The sequence below is a fragment of the Styela clava genome, chromosome 11 (assembly GCF_964204865.1).
Source record: "Styela clava chromosome 11, kaStyClav1.hap1.2, whole genome shotgun sequence".
Classification (NCBI taxonomy): Eukaryota; Metazoa; Chordata; class Ascidiacea; order Stolidobranchia; family Styelidae; genus Styela; species Styela clava.
In genome coordinates, this window is record NC_135260.1 from 20,027,034 (window position 1) to 20,043,663 (window position 16,630).

Consider the following 16,630-nt stretch of genomic DNA (forward strand, 5'->3'; position numbering starts at 1 on the left):
CACAGAATTTCCAGAACAATATTTATGTAGCTAAGATTTTGAGCCTAAAAAATCAGACCATTTCAGCATTTTGACTGTTGAAATTTATATGGACAGACAATAGCAATCTAGAAACAAATCCAAAGTTGTAACTTAGTCGTGTTTTGAAAGTCCGAGTGTGACGCCGTTCACCCAGATAAACAGAAACCTAATTCAACGTTCGGGGGAGCACAGTTTTTCTTTTGCTCCCAATTTTTCACAACACCCTAAAGGCAAAGGTATTGCAATCCATGGGTCTCATGTAGTTTCTTACCTAACATACTTCTAGTGGGCGTAGCATGAAAATTTTTTCACGTATCAATCCTAACCCCCACCTGACTACACCATCCAAAAATTACGTCATTACGACGTCACAGTGACGTAATAGAGCCCTTCAAACTATACGTACTGCCATCCAAGACGCGCAAACGACCACCCGAATCGAACAGTTACCGTAGTTCTCTCGTTTTCTCGTCGCAACGATTCCAATAGGAGAGAGACCGATAACGTCAGTCAGTTTTTTATCGTCGGCGCCAATGCCGTTTCGGGCGATCGTGCGTATATTTGGCAAGCTCTATGCCGTGATTGTGATGTCGTAGTGATTAAATTTTTGGATGGCGTAATCAGATGGGGGTTAGGATTGACATATCAAAAAATTTTTATGCTACCGGTACGCCCACTAGAAGCCAGACTGGATTCCATGGCAGGTGCACGCCCGAGGGCGCTAGCGCTCCGCAAAAATGCACGCGAGCGAAATCAATTTTGCACGCCGAAAATTTGCAATTGCTCACCAATGTAAATCGGTTTAAATGGTTTTAAAATCAATAATCCAGTAATATAAAGATGCCAAAATATTATACCTCCACAATTGTCGACAAATACCAGCTTGCAAGATTTGGTCTGATCGAAATATTGCGAAGCAAAAAGACCATGGACCTTTCCCCAACCTTTGACCCGCGAAAAATTCCTCTCATTGTTACGTCCTTTTTTGCATCTTGCTGATTGGCCAATGTCACGAAGTAAACAAGGAAGTCGATGCTCGGAGAAAGGTCCATATCGTGTTGAATGATAGGAAATAGGAATCCCGTGAGAATAGTTATGGACGAAAAGATCGCCTCCGCACCAATGGCCAAGTACGGCTCTGATTCAGCGTATTTTTCATACAATAATTTTGCACGAATGTACTGAACAGTACCGGTATCTAAAGTTGCTCGAACACTCCCAAAATTAGTGACAAAGTATGAAAATAATGTTTGGGGTCAAAGGTCAAACGTCCATTTTGCTCTAATTTGACGTATTTTTTATCCATTAATTCTACGTAAAAACACTACCAAAATTAATGACAAAGTATGTCCATTTTGCTCTGGTTCAACGTATTTTTTATCCAATAATTTTACGCGGATGTACTGAACAGTACCGGTATCCAAAGTCGCACAAACACTCTCAAAATTAGCGACAAACTGTAGAAATAATGTTTGGGGTCAAAGGTCAAACGTCCATTTTTTTCTCTGATTCAACGTATTTTTTATCCGATACCGGTAATTTTACGCGGATGTATTGAGAGGTATTTGATGTCAAAGTCAGTTGCACGCGAGTGCAGTTGTTTTGCACGTCGTGAGCTATAATTGCACGCCAGGAATTCTTATTTGCACGCGGGAATTTCTGATTGCACGCCCGATTTCTCGTTCAAAAAGGCCATGAAATCCAGACTGGACTAGAAGTATGTTAGGTAAGAAACTACATGAGACCCGAACTTGCACTAGTGCAACATCGGGTAAATCCCCCCAGGGAGTCGGAGTGTTGAAAAGTTTTAAAAATTCAATATATACTGATATATGACCTAAAAGTATTGCTTTCACTAAAAATATCCGATTTTCTCACTGCTAAAAGATAAAGGGGCCCAGAGAGGGTTAACCAGACTCTCCCCTGGATGAATAGAAAACTCCTATCCTGATACAGTACGGTATTACTAATCTATAAAGTTATACATTGATGATTAAAAATAAATATGAACATATGGATACAGTACGTATCGGTACGGTACCGTACTCGGGTACTAAAAATGACCAAATTGACCCTAGCAGACATCTCTCTCGTTTTTGAAACGGAAAAATAAAGTTGCCAGAAAACGATTCAACATGGCACATAAAAGCCACGACGGAAGAAAGGGAGAGAGAGAGAGATTTATTTCCACAAAAACAATGAAAAAACAATATTAAATAATATCGATAATTTTTTATGGAGTTAGATTATAATGAAACAATAAAAAAACAGTATAAAACAATATCGATGTTTATTATAGAAGTAGGATAGGATAGGATTTACATATTTATCCCGGGGGAGAGGAAAACCGATAAGACGGCTTATCCATATGGCGAACCACGGCCTCTCGTCCGGTTACCATTCCAAGTCGGGTATGGGATTAGTTTTTACTGTATTGTTTGTTTTCGGAAGCATGGACTTGGTGGTGGAGGAAGCCGTAACCGACCAGCGGTTACGTGAACCACCCAACGACGGCGAGGAGTCCAGCAATCCTCTCGCACATAACCATCCCTGCATGGGATTCGAACCTGCGAACCCACGCAGAGTAATTAGAGGTGCGGTGGCGAGCGTATTCCTAACGCTTAGCCCGTTGAGCCACACCGCCGCGCCTTGAGCCACATCGTTTTGTGTTGGCCAGTATGCAGGCTGGTGGCAAATCAGTTGACAAAGTTACGACGAAATTTCGCTGCACTCGGTATTCCACAAAAACCTCTGTGATTTTCAACGGCCGGCCACATTTGAAATCATCTCGATCCAATTTTTAAACAAATTTGTATGTTGGGAAGTGGGAACACATAATAATATCTTGTCAAACATGGCTCAAACAAGAATTTAACATCAAAGTTAATACTGAAAATAAATATCAGTTTTAAACTCAAAGATTCTGTACTTTTCGATTACGTGTCTAACTTTCAGGTAAGACATCCCAAAAGAACTTACTGTGAAGTCATCTCGGACCAAACTCGAACCAGAAAAAAAAAGTTTCGGAAAAATTGTATGTTGGTAACATATAATAACATCTTGTCAAACATGGCCCAAATTTGAATTTTACATCAAAATTCTAACATGCCAAACCAACGAGCCAAACTGAGGTCCGTGAGACAACTCGGCACAGAAGCACCTTGATATAAAGTAAAATTTTGATGTCATGCTTTTACAGTGTTTCTCCAAAGCACGACACGCGCTACCGAAGACATTATTACGTAATAAACGTTAGTGAATGTCGCAAGTATGTACCGTGAATCGGAGCGTATTGTTTAAGGCAGTGGCTCCCAACCAGGTAGCCGCGCCACAGCAAAAAGATTTTGGTGTGCCGCGAAGAGATTTCATATTTGAATTTATTTCAAGTGATTCCATTTCCAATCCCTTGAATTCCACAAGAATTACCCCACGGCTCTTGCTAACAAACAAAAACGACAAATTTGAGGAGTCGTATTTCAGGTATTTGGGTATTGCTTTAATTCTCAGTTTTGCATAATGCGCGCCAACACCGTTTCGCAAAATTGAAAATGTCAAACAAGGTAACAAATTATTGTGCGAAATTTGATCCAAATTTGACCAAGGAATTATTATTAGACTTTTATTTAAACTCAAAATAACATCTGCAGGGAAATACGAAAATAAAACAGACACAATAGGAAAGTAAAATCATAAGAAGGTCAACTATCGTCTTCATAAATATCCGCATTCCTACGTCAAAAATGATAACATTGTTAGCTTAAAATTGGGAGAGTTAATTTACAATTGGGGAGAAAGATCAAACCCGGCGTAAAAAATAAAAATCAGAATAAAATCCCGGATCCACTATTTGTCTTTGATTTGACATCACTCACCATCACCGAAGTGCTGTCCGCAAACAGTGAAACACAATCGAGATGACTTCTGGACTTGACACCAAGCAGTCCTGCCAATAGATGATATCTACATTGCGCGACGTTCCGGATCTTTTCAAAACAGTGGAATATAACTGAAGATCTATTTCGTTGTCTATACTATACGTACAGCCAACGGAACAATACGAAATAACCATTTTCAACAGCCAAACAAAACGGAAACGTATAATCCGACTTGCAACTGACAGGAGCCAAATGGACGTTTTTGTTTTTTTGCCGCCCAGTAAACAAAGTCACGTGACCCGTGCAAGTCCTCTATACCTAGATTGCGCAACGATGTAATTTGGCGCCATTTTCGATCAACGTCGCCTGCGATCTTACAGCGGTTCTGCGTGATCCTCGCCCTCGGCTAGGCTGTTGCCTTCTGCTAATAAATGAAGGGTCGCTCGGCTCGGGAATGGCAAAACAGTGCAACTATTGAAGCTATCAACATACGGTATGCCGGCAGAAGAAACAAATGGGAAAATAATTGTAGGCGACGTCGAGACTGGAAATATGGATTCCCTGAGCCAGGTTAGTCAAACGAATGGCCTAATATCAAGCTGATACCAGCGAAGACAAGCTAATGGTCTACAAATACCTCCAAGATGTACCGGGTCTAGTATAGTTTAGTACCACAAGTACTTCCGGTGGGCGTAGCATAACGAATTTTGCATATGCTATTCCTAACCCCCACCTGACTATGCCATCCAAAAATTACGTCACTACGACGTCACCATCACGTCATAGGGATTGCCAAAGTATAATTACGATCGCGCGAAATGTCATCTGCGCCGGCGATAACGAACTTGTTAAAGCCGGCGATCTCTCTCCTATCGTGATCGTTGTGACAAGAAAACGGGAGAAATTGCTTGCTCGATTTCGGGTGATCGTCTGCGCGTTTTGGACGACCATCCGCATACTTCGGTGGGCCTTATTACGCCACTGTGACGTCGAAATGACGTAATTTTTCGGTGACGTAGTCAGGTGGGGGTTAGGATTGACATATGCAAAAATTATTGAGCCAGGTCAACTAGAAGTACATGTGGTACTAAACTATACCAGACCCGATGTACCGATACTAGCACTATAGGTAGACTTACGGTACCATAATTTCTTGGGCATATTCCGGGACAAACTCAAAACTATGAATGAAATAACTGGATGAAAGGCCGGCGGCCTGAGCTTTGCAAATTTTTATTCCATATTTATATCTATAAGCTTTAATATTGCATTACTCTACAGAATCTCAAGTTCTAGATTACTTTCAGCATAATATGATTCAAACAAAACCAAATGAAAGTTATTATGCCTTCTCCAACTCCAAGCATAATAAGGCTTCTGATGCAGCAATTGCTGTAGTTTCATTGGAGTCAATAGAATAATGACGAAATGAACGTCACTCATTATTCCCTAACCAAAGGATTTCTCAAGCTATGCGCGATATTTTACTCAACCTAATAAGCTAAAAAATTAAGATATAAGCCTCGAGTTAAAGTTATGCCTTTTGGGACGGAATTATTTATAATTTTGCATAAGGTCAAAGTTAATTTTGAAAATTTCACTAAAGTAAAATTCCGGGACATTTTGCTAACCGGGACGGGACACCGGGACAGACGTTTAAACCGGGATGTATGGTTGGTCTAACTATAGGCCCTAGTCTAATCTTACTCAAGGACATGAAAACATAAATTGCCCAATTTCTTGTGAGAATTGAATTTGAGCGGAACTTTTACACAAGCTGAATCTTCTAAAACATCCTCGCGAGACTTTTTGTCAGTTAAGTTATTGGTTTTATAATAGGCAGAAATTACCTTCTTCTGCTTATATTTAAGCCAAGAGATTACTTCATTTTAAAACTATTGTGTTGTGCAATCACAAATAGCCTACAAATTTTATCAAATTTAGTTCACTAGATAAAATCAGGATTTATGTCAAAAGTTTCAAATGCCAAATTTGGCGTAATTTTTAATTTATTAACTGTGAAACAGAAAGAGAACCATATTCGTTGCAATATTTTCATTTTGAAATTGTTTTTAAAATCAATGGAATAATTGTTATCCACAACCTGGCTATTTACCAGACATTTTATGTCCGCAGATTGCCCACAAATTTTATATGCATTTTATATCCGTGGTATTTTAATAAAGTATGCTAGTAGGCCAAATGATTTTATTTTTTTCTATGCCGACTCAGCCATGGGTTACATTAAACAAAATTAAATTAATATGGTAAGGCATTTTGAATGCTGGTATTGTTCACGGATTTGAATATTTTGCGCAACAGAAAATCATCCTAGTAAAATTCGATACTTTTAACTATCATTATCAAAATTATTTGCCACGAAGCAAGAAAAGGTATAAATTATATTTATTTAGTGAAGAATAAATTTGACAGATTGCCATGTTTTGCTATACAACTTTGGAATTTGTATCTTGGAAATTGGTGTCCTAAAAGTAATAATAATATTTAATATTTGATCTAAACTAATCGCAAATAATATTGTAACATTTACCGCCTGGCTTTTGGTTTACATCATTTTTTGGGAAAACTCACAGGTCGCAAAACATAATATAATGTAAAATAAAGCAAGGCATTTCTATAAAATATTAATAAAGATTGCTGCAATCACGTTATCAGAATATCGCCACTAAGTCGCTGCCGTTCTGACTATGCCACTTGAGATTACCATGTTTGCTGATTTCACAGTTTTTTTTTTTCGCAAAGGTATGCGAGTAATATTAAACCAGTGAGATTTCCACGTGGGAGAACACGCTCATATTTGAATATTAAATTAGAAACCTGAAATAAAAAAATTGACGCGTGGTGATGAAGAGGCAGAAACCGCAACCTATTGTCAGATCCTGCTAAATTCTAATCCTCCAGATTCGGTATTCTGAATTGCCCATCCCTAACTATGATGGACGTATTATCAAGCTAACCAATGTTATTAAGTATATTCAATCAATTATTATCATACTTAATTGAATGAAAACCATTTCTTGGGATTCTTCACGGATCTTTGTAGCTTATTAATAAATAATAACTTCGCAGAATGGCAATAATATGCATGAAAAATTAATTATAATCGGGCAGTTTACCACACATATTATGTCCGTAGATTGCTATGGTATTTAAAAGCAGTGGTTCTCAAACAGTTGGGTGTGCCCCGCTAGAGGTTAGTTGGAGTGCAGCTACTGTATAGCCTCACTTATGAGCCAATCTCACGTATAAGCCGACCTTCTAAAAACGACTTTATTAAAATAGTAAATTTATAAAAATTTGCGTATAAGCCGACTCTCCAAATCGTAACATGCTGTAAGCAACTATTACAGTCGATGATGTTCAATTCAAATTTAATATTCAAATATTGCTATTCGCTATCTTCTAGTATCGTTTTCAGTGTTTATATTAATATGGCATATTGCACACACATTTTGATTGAGAACATTTTTCGATTTTTATGTTTAATCGTATTCGTATTCGATGACAGCCCCTTACGGCACGACTAAATTACTGTCGACATGAGAGGATTTAAATGAGCGCCGACTTGAAGTACTTACAAGTTACAACACATCGAGGATGTTTTTGATTGAAAATATTTTACAATTATTTTTGTATTTTTAACATAGTCAAGATATCATCGGTGACCACGACAATAAATTTAGAAGCAAATTGTGTCGTAATTCATTGTTTTCATCAATACTGACCGAGCATACCGGGAAATCTTTGCATTTTCAGCCTATGAAATAGCTCTTAAATATTATTTAGTATCTATGGCCGATGTTATTTGTTAGCCTGGCGCCATTGATGATAATATCGTTCAGTTTAGGTTTGCGGTATTAGTTTATGAAAAGTAACTCGGCTTATATGCAATTATATACGGTAATTAAAAATGAATATATTTGTTAGATTTCGATATTTACGTTCTATCCACATATTTTCAATGTGTTATCTTGTTATTTTTGAGTTTGACACAAGACTTGACGAATTTCATAAATGAGGTGCGATTTTAAAGGTTTGAGAACCAATGTTTTAGAGTCTTATTAATGCAAGACATGATAATGCAATACCTAGGTGCTGGTATCGGTCATATATGACAAGTGGGCAGTAGTTATCGCTTCATTTCAGAGCACTAGCTGAAAAAGTCTTCACTATTACTCAAGATCTCATTACCCTTCTACATTTTATGCTCACAGTTGATCTATTTTTTAGTACAAAGAGAGTGGGCCATTCTAACAGAAGATTAGCAGCCCAGATAGACAGAAGACCATGATCGGATGATAATAACCTCAACTCAACATTTTATGAACATCTGACTTGTTCATTACAAAATACCTTGTGTGATGATATGGCGATGGGAAGGTAATTTATATTTAGTATTTGATGACGGATTCTAGAGAGTGACATGATTTTACTGATATTGGAGTAAAGAGTCAAAATTTCAAAATTTTGGTGAAGACATGAATTTGTAATTTCTGAAAGAAACTGAAAAAGCATTGAATCCACAGTCATTATTTGATAGACAATTCAACAAATTTGTAATTGAGAGCCAAAGTAAGTTCTAATTTAATTCAAACGCGGATGGGTTCGAACCAGAGGTCTACAACCTATGGTGCCGGCATAATTAATAGAGCAATGGTTCTCCACATTAGCTCCGTGGCACTCAAAGATTCTGCCAATACAGTCCGCAAGGGTCCGCAAGTTTAATTTCGAATCCGAGAGTCTAAATTAATATATGTATCTTGCTTATAAATTATCAAATATACATTAGGTTTGCTACTACACCTCGAAGACCATTTTGTTTTGCCAGTTTTATAATTGCCTATTTACTGTTTATATCAGCGGTTTCCAAACTTTTTGTTCGTGCGGCACCAAATTTTTCAGGAAAAAACTCATGTTTTTTAGCTTACCGCACCCTTTCACAATATATGCTGATTTTAAATTAGTATGCCATACAAAAGAGAGGATGTTAAGCTTTATTGTTTTCTGCAAAATAGTTATCCTCAAATCAATTCAAATACTATCATTTATTGAATTACCCTGTTATCCCCAAAATAGAAATTGCACTATCAGTACTATTTGATGAGTACAGTATTTTCGGATATTAGAGCAATTTACAAGACCTACCGGTACCTAATTTATCAAATTGATTTACTGAAAACTGAAAATAACGGAAGTCAAAATTGACCAGAGTGGTAGCTAAAAATACGCTCATGAAAATGCATAACTCTGTACTTTCTTGTTACTCATTTCATAGAAAGTTTGCCTGACTTGATAGTAGAAGATGAACGAGAGGGCCTTTACAGTTGCGCAATTTCCACGCAACACTTGAAATTGAAAAAAAAAAATGAGGAACATACTCAATTTTTGACGCTGCCATGTCTACAAAATTTTTTTGCCGCGACTGCTAAGTTTCTTGTCGAATAATACTCCAACGCACAAGTGGTAAAATGAGACACCTTCGGGGCCTGCCAATGCTTCCCAATCGGGGAAGAATTCTGCCCAAGGGAAGAAATTTGCTTTTTTATATATATAGTAAGCACTTCGAATTGTGTAGCACAAATATACCAACATGCATGCGGCTCTCAACAACCTTTCCTGCGGCTCTTGTTAATGCTTTGAAAATTATTTACTTTCAAAAAAAAAATTTCATTGAAAACTAATCATTGACTTGAAATTTAAATGCAGGAGTCTATTAGTTAGTTGAATGGATTCCCCCGCGTTCATTTGCTTAGCATTGACTAATCTACAAGATGCAATAGTGACGCGACAGTAAGCGTTTTCGTGGCCACTCAGACACTTTTCACTTGGAAAGATTTTAGACATCGCTGTAATCATTGGCTTGGTTTCGTGGATTTCCAGTTTTTGTCGCATTTCCGAATATTATATATAAATCAAATAACTCAATAATTATTTTAATTTTGTTCCAGTAATCGAAAATAGTCCGGACATATCTGGCGATCATCTCAAGCAGCTACTGCACCTTGCATCCTCCACGATTACGACCCGCTTTGACAAACTTTTTAGAAATCAAAGCCAAATTAAATGGCTGTTACTCTAGGGTGGGCAAAATCGAATCTTTTTTCGAATCGAATGATTTGAATATTTTTAACGAATACGGAATAGTGGAATAATAAATTTTTTTTTATACATAACAGTGATCCAGAACGTCGGAGGTCAATACTCAGGTCACGTGGTACCAGATATTCGAATAGTAAAATGGCATTCGAATATTTCATTATTCGTATATTTTGCCCAGCCATAGTTGTTACGATGACTTGGTATTTTAAATAAGCGCTTAAGGTTTGTTGCTATTTTACCTTGCGTTGTTTATGTGCGGCTCTTCACAACTTTGAGGTTTGAAATGCGGCTCTGGGACTAAAAAAGTTTGAGAACCACTGACCTAAACTGTACAAAAATGGGACTGGAAAGCGGCTCATTATAGATTCAATAAATAATATAGAATTCGTAGAGAGAGAGGGCGGGTTCCAAATTAGGTAAATGGGGAAGTCAATGAAAGGGTACTGAACCACAAACTCATAGTCAAAATTAAAATGCATGCTGTAGTGTCAACAGATAATATATCACATTGGTAAGAGTGTTCTGAAGTGGGAGACCTTAGTTTGGAATTAGTCAACCCAAAGCCTCAAATATTGGTTTCCATTGTTTCTCGTTTATAATTTTTCCGGTTATATACAAATTTTTTTTTCATCGAGATTTTATAGAAAAAAGTTGCACATTAAATTATGTTATCCCGCGACCCCCTCAAAAAATGCGACACCCAGGTTGGGAACCACTGACAATTATACACCAGTTAAATGTCCAATATCGTCAGATATGCAACTCTTAGTAACCTTAATCTTAATGTTGATATTGTTATTATTTTATTACTGCCTGTAGTTCCTAATGTGTACGGATGAATAATAATGCTTTAGGAAACATTGATTTATCGTGACAAATGTTATTATAATTATCACTTTCGTACAGTATAAGATTCCGTTTTGGATTTTTAAAACCTATTTAAAACTTCATTTTTTCGTATTTTTAGTGAGAACGTCTTCAGTCAGACATGATTGTCTATCCAGTAATTGCAATATTTCTGTTTGCAATACATTACAGTACAGCATTTATTGAATTACAGGTAACTAAAATAACTTTTCTTTGTTTGATTATTTATGTATTACTCTCTGTTTGATATCTGTCTATCTGATACTTCTGTGACCAAACTATTCTTCTATCCAAACATTTATAAAGCTGGAAAGTTGTTTAGGATACATTGCATCTCTTGCTTCAAAAAAGATTCTGTATGAAAAGCCACTTAAACATAGAATTATGTTTGAATTGGTGTGAATTTAATATTGATGATATAGTTTAGTCTCCAAATTTTTTACACTGCAGATAATATTTGTCTTGGACCCAAAATTTCTGGACTCTAGTATTCAATAGGGCTGTGTAGTTGACTCGTATTCTCAAAATTTTTAAATAGAGTCCGGTTTTGAATTCTCTAGAGTTGGGAGTTGGAATTTAAAATTTAAAATTTCTGACACGTGTATAATGCACTTAGTTGATTATTTTAAGCACTACTAATTAAAGGAGACTTGCATACGCCGAAGTTGATTTTCTCCTAAAGTGGAGTGTTTGACTTTCAATAAGAATGTAAATGAAGTTTTATCTCATAAGGGGCTTGAGTGATAAAAGAAAATACGTTCCAATCTCATTGGATTACAATCTACAGTTTTCTTGCATAAATGCAGCATTCGCTACTGATAGTTTCCTTCAGTCGAAGAATGAATATCAGTCTGATATATCACTATGCCGCATTTTTTCAACACTACCACAATTGGCAAGTCTTTATTATCAGCAACAAATCATGTATTTTAAATATTTCATTTTGTCTAGTTCTATTTACATATCTCAATTATACCGAATCTATACAGAAATGAGCATTATTATCAGCACTGACCAACTTCAATCAAGTATCCTAAACATGATTGAAAGTATGACTGTGGTAAATTATGTTGGTGGTGATATTAAGGTGATAACAAACACAATAATATGGTTTTGACCATAAAAGCATGGCGAACTGCCTGTAAATTGACGCTTTATTGCCTTATTTCATTGATGCCTTACCAAAACAATTTATATTCGATACATATTGCAGACTCTTGTGCCAGTTACTGTTAGTCATCAGCCTTAAACTTCTGAGTTCACATAACATCACATTACTCATGTATACTGTGCTCACGTTTCGACTATTTTCACAAAATATGTTGTCGGAAATGTACAAGATTCAATGTTGATGCCATATTTTCTAGTAATCATATTCATAGTAAAGGTTAGTATAGTATCTTCAGACTCTTTGAAATCAATCCATATACCTGAATAATCTACTATTTCCAATACATTCTAAATTATTATTTTCGAATATAAAATATCCAATATATTTGAAATAAAATTAAGTAATATAATAATTAAGTAATTTGCATAAAATAAAAGCCCAAAGTCTGTAAAACGTATTTCAACGAAAAACACCATAAAATATTTTGTGGATACGCGTATGCATTGCCGTACTCGGTCATATATTTTTGGACTAATGTGTACCGTCCACATCCACTTGCAGTCAATATACAGGAGTACTTGTAGTCTTAGATGGTATAAAAATTTGGGTCGTGTGAAAAAAGGTCCAGAAACCATTGCTATATCTGACAAGTGAGCTGTAGTTCGCCTCATATCAGAGCACTAGTGGAAAAAAGCTTCAATCAGCAATGTTTCTATAGACCCGCTCCACCAAAAAGGTGAAAAATCACTGCTCTAAACTTAAATTTTATAGATGTTTTTTCAACTACTCTACTCACTCAACTACTTAATTGAAATTTTACTTTTTTTCATGAGGTTTAACTCACTCAACTACTTAATTGAAATTTTACTTTTTTTCATGAGGTTTATCATTTTTGCGCTCTTGCTTTCAACCTAATGACAATTTGTTTTTGTCTGTTGTTTGTCTCTGTGATCCGAATCGTATTTTTGAAGAGAGTTTGATCAGTAAATCGTATAATTCAGTTCAAATTTGTAATGACTTGATTTATATTTTTTTAGATGGGGCAAACTGGTCTAACCTGGTGATTGTTTTATTATGGCATCAGATTATATGAATGCGAAAGGCGGATGAAAGATGTCATATTTCAAAAGTTCTAACTATGAAGAAAACCTTGGATCAACCTACTTTATCTGTAGATCTACTGTTCTATTCCAGGAAAGTTTGAATTTTGTGCAGCTGCTGAAAGATAATGAAAGTCATTGATGGAGTTCTATATTGGGTGTTTTATCGTCTGCACCTGTAGGAAAATCATTCTAATTGTGCTTGAAATATACAGACAACTCCATGAGTTGTGTATGAATGAACGTTACATGATGAAATTGTTGAACTGTTCAATAATGCCCCATCTGAACCCTTCGAATTTGCCAGGGATCAATCAGGAAATCTGCTGTTTGGCAGAAACGAAATTTCAATGTAACTGTCAAATCTTTGTTTTTTAATGTGGGGGATTTTGTATGGTATTTTTTTATCCATGTAAGAATAGGTTGGTCAACTGGTTGGGTGAGACCCTTTAAAGTGGTATATTTTTTTCACATTTTGTTTATTATATCAAGAATGTTAATAATACTGGTAAACAGGGTTGTCTAAAACGATTCAAGTACCTTTCTGAATAATAGCCGCATTCAGCTGTCAGTGAGGTGTTTTGCCTCCTAAGTGAAATCTTCGAACAGTTTTCTGTGCTTTGTATTGTACTGAGGATGAAATAGACCTGGCACTTTGATTGTTTGTTATCTTCGGTGTGAACGTGCGCCTCATATTGTTGCACGATTGAGTGATTGACATAGCCGCTATTCCCCTGCAAGGCTTCTAATTTACACATTCATTTCGATGACGTCGAAAAATTTAAACTTACGGTATGTAATGCCACAAGTGTTACGATACCCAATAAATTGTCGCAAGTCGCAAATAAATTTTGATAATGATAGATAATAGTATAGACTTTTCACTAGGATGATTTTCTGTTGCGCAAAATGTTTAGATACCAGCATCTAAAATGCCTCGCTGTATTATTTTGATTTTGTTCAACTTATCTCATGGTTGCGTAAAATAACGAAAAATGAATGCCACGGCAATCAACATGAAAAGTTTTAAACTGCCTGATTATAATTTATTTGTATTTTCGTACCTACTACAATGTGAAAAACAAAACTACTCTAAAATATCACGGCGATGTGCGGACATAAAATGTCTGGTGAATAGCCAGGTTGTAGATAACAGTTATTCCATTGTTTATTGTATGCAAACTTCTTTATACACTAAAATATGCTTTCTTTTATTTGAATTTATTTTCGAATGTATCCGATATTTCATATTCGAAAATAATAATTCCAAATGTATTGAAAATGTGAACTATTCGCCATTCGGTATTGGCCATCTCTGGAGTGGAAAATATAGGATTACTTATGTTGATCATCTTAGATGGTATTAATTTGCTTGATTTTGGCTTTGAGAATGACAATATTGTTGATAGTAATGACATTATGGATGTAATGATATTCATATTTTAACCCTGGGGTTCGTACTAAGAGGACCAGAATAACCTGTTAAATATGACCACGGAATCATTCCCTGCTATGGCAGGTGTAGCGTAGTCCTGCCACTTGATTTATTTCCATTGTGATTTCATATTGTTTTATTTATAAGCTTATCGTGTAACTGTTTTTTGATTTTAAATACTTTATATATGATTTTTTATATTTGTACAATTGATCATAACTCCGATGGAATTTTTGTCATTTACGTGTTATATGTCTTAGCTGGGATTTATACTGTTATAGATTTGTAGTTACCGGTAGGCATTTTTTTTATTTTAGAGTAAATTTTTGGGTATACTTCCTGTGAAAAATCGGGTATTGTGCCGGGACTAAATTTGGTTCTTTTTTATTGTTTCATTTATTGCAATTGTATTGTATTATGTGCAGGGGTTTGCCGTAGCTGCGGTTTGACCAATGATTTAATTTGGGTATATTTGCTCGACTCCGTCACCTCTGTCTATGTGACATTTTTTATGATTTTTTTATTTCACTGCTTATGAGGTTGAGGTGTTTTTGTTTCTCTTTTTTATATCCGTTCAAATTTGTGCATTTCCAATGGGAAATGCACTTCCTTACCTGCTTATATCTCTGTTCAAATGAGATGAAGTATATATTTTTTTTTTAGAAAAGTTCTTGATTATTAAAAAACTGCTTTAAAAACACATCCATTTATCTCAAATTATACCTATTTCTAGTTTTGTAGAGAAATATGTCCCATTTTATAGTTGCTTTTGTGTCGTGACGAATATCCTACATATTATTTTCAAGTACTAGTTTATTGTATATTAAGCTGCCTTTCCTTTCTCCTCGTCTAATAATCTATATTGCAGTAGCCACAAAGATACTTGAACGAGAAAGTATCATAATCTCATTCCACATTTCTTAGATTATAGTTGACCTGTATGAAATATTAACTATATACAGAAATAAGTTTTGGCTTCGACCCTTGGGCTAGAATCAAACAAAAATAAGTTTAAGCTTGACCCAACAGCAATAAGTTTTGGCTTAGACCCTTGGGCTAGGATCAAACAAAAATAAGTTTGGGCTTAGACCCTTGGGCTAGGATCAAACAAAAGTAAGTTTGGACTAGACCCAACAGCAATAAGTTTTGGCTTAGACCCTTAGGCTAGGATCAAACAAAAATAAGTTTGGGCTAGACCCAACAGAAATAAGTTTTGGCTTAGACCCTTGGGCTAGGATCAAACAAAAATAAGTTTGGGCTAGACCCAGCAGCAATAAGTTTTGGCTTAGACCCTTGGGCTAGGATCAACATAAATAAGTTGGGCTAGGATTGAACAAAAGTAAGTTTGGGCTAGACCCAACAGCAATAAGTTTTGGCTTAGACCCTTGGGCTAGGATCAAACAAAAAAGTTTGGGCTAGACCCAACAGAAATAAGTTTTGGCTTAGACCCTTGGGCTAGGATCAAACAAAAATAAGTTTGGGCTAGACCCAACAGCAATAAGTTTTGGCTTAGACTCTTGGGCTAGGATCAAACAAAATAAGTTTGGGCTAGATCCAACAGCAATAAGTTTTGGCTTAGACCCTTGGGCTAGGATCAAACAAAAATAAGTTTGGGCTAGATCCAACAGCAATAAGTTTTGGCTTAGACCCTTGGGCTAGGATCAAACAAAAATAAGTTTGGGCTAGATCCAACAGCAATAAGTTTTGGCTTAGACCCTTGGGCTAGGATCAAACAAAAGAAGTTTGGGCTAGATCCAACAGCAATAAGTTTTGGCTTAGACCCTTGAGCTAGGATCAAACAAAAATAAGTTTGGGCTAGACCCAACAGCAATAAGTTTTGGCTTAGACCCTTGGGCTATGATAAAACAAAAATAAGTTTGGGCTAGACCCAACAGAAATAAGTTTTGGCTTAGACCCTTGGGCTAGGATCAAACAAAAATAGGTCTTGGCTAGACCCAACAGAAATAAGTTTTGGCTTAGACCCTTGGGCTAGGATCAAACAAAAATAAGTTTGGGCTAGACCCAACAGCAATAAGTTTTGGCTTAGACCCTTGGGCTAGGATCAAACAAAAATAAGTTTGGGCTAGACCCGAAATAAATA

At 36.1% G+C, this 16,630-nt stretch overlaps 1 long non-coding RNA gene across 3 annotated transcripts; it reads left to right on the top strand.

The window, feature by feature from the left end:
• Window positions 1-855: 855 nt before the first annotated feature.
• On the top strand, window positions 856-15,684 carry LOC144429983 (uncharacterized). 3 transcript variants are annotated; one of them, XR_013479219.1, is made up of 5 exons: window positions 856-4,466; window positions 8,148-8,297; window positions 10,984-11,076; window positions 12,097-12,270; window positions 13,032-15,684. It is a non-coding gene; the product is annotated as an uncharacterized LOC144429983 (long non-coding RNA). The 3 variants fall into 3 exon arrangements; XR_013479221.1 differs by lacking the exon at window positions 856-4,466 and adding an exon at window positions 7,625-7,817; XR_013479220.1 differs by lacking the exon at window positions 12,097-12,270 and having other exon boundaries at window positions 858-4,466.
• Window positions 15,685-16,630: the final 946 nt, after the last annotated feature.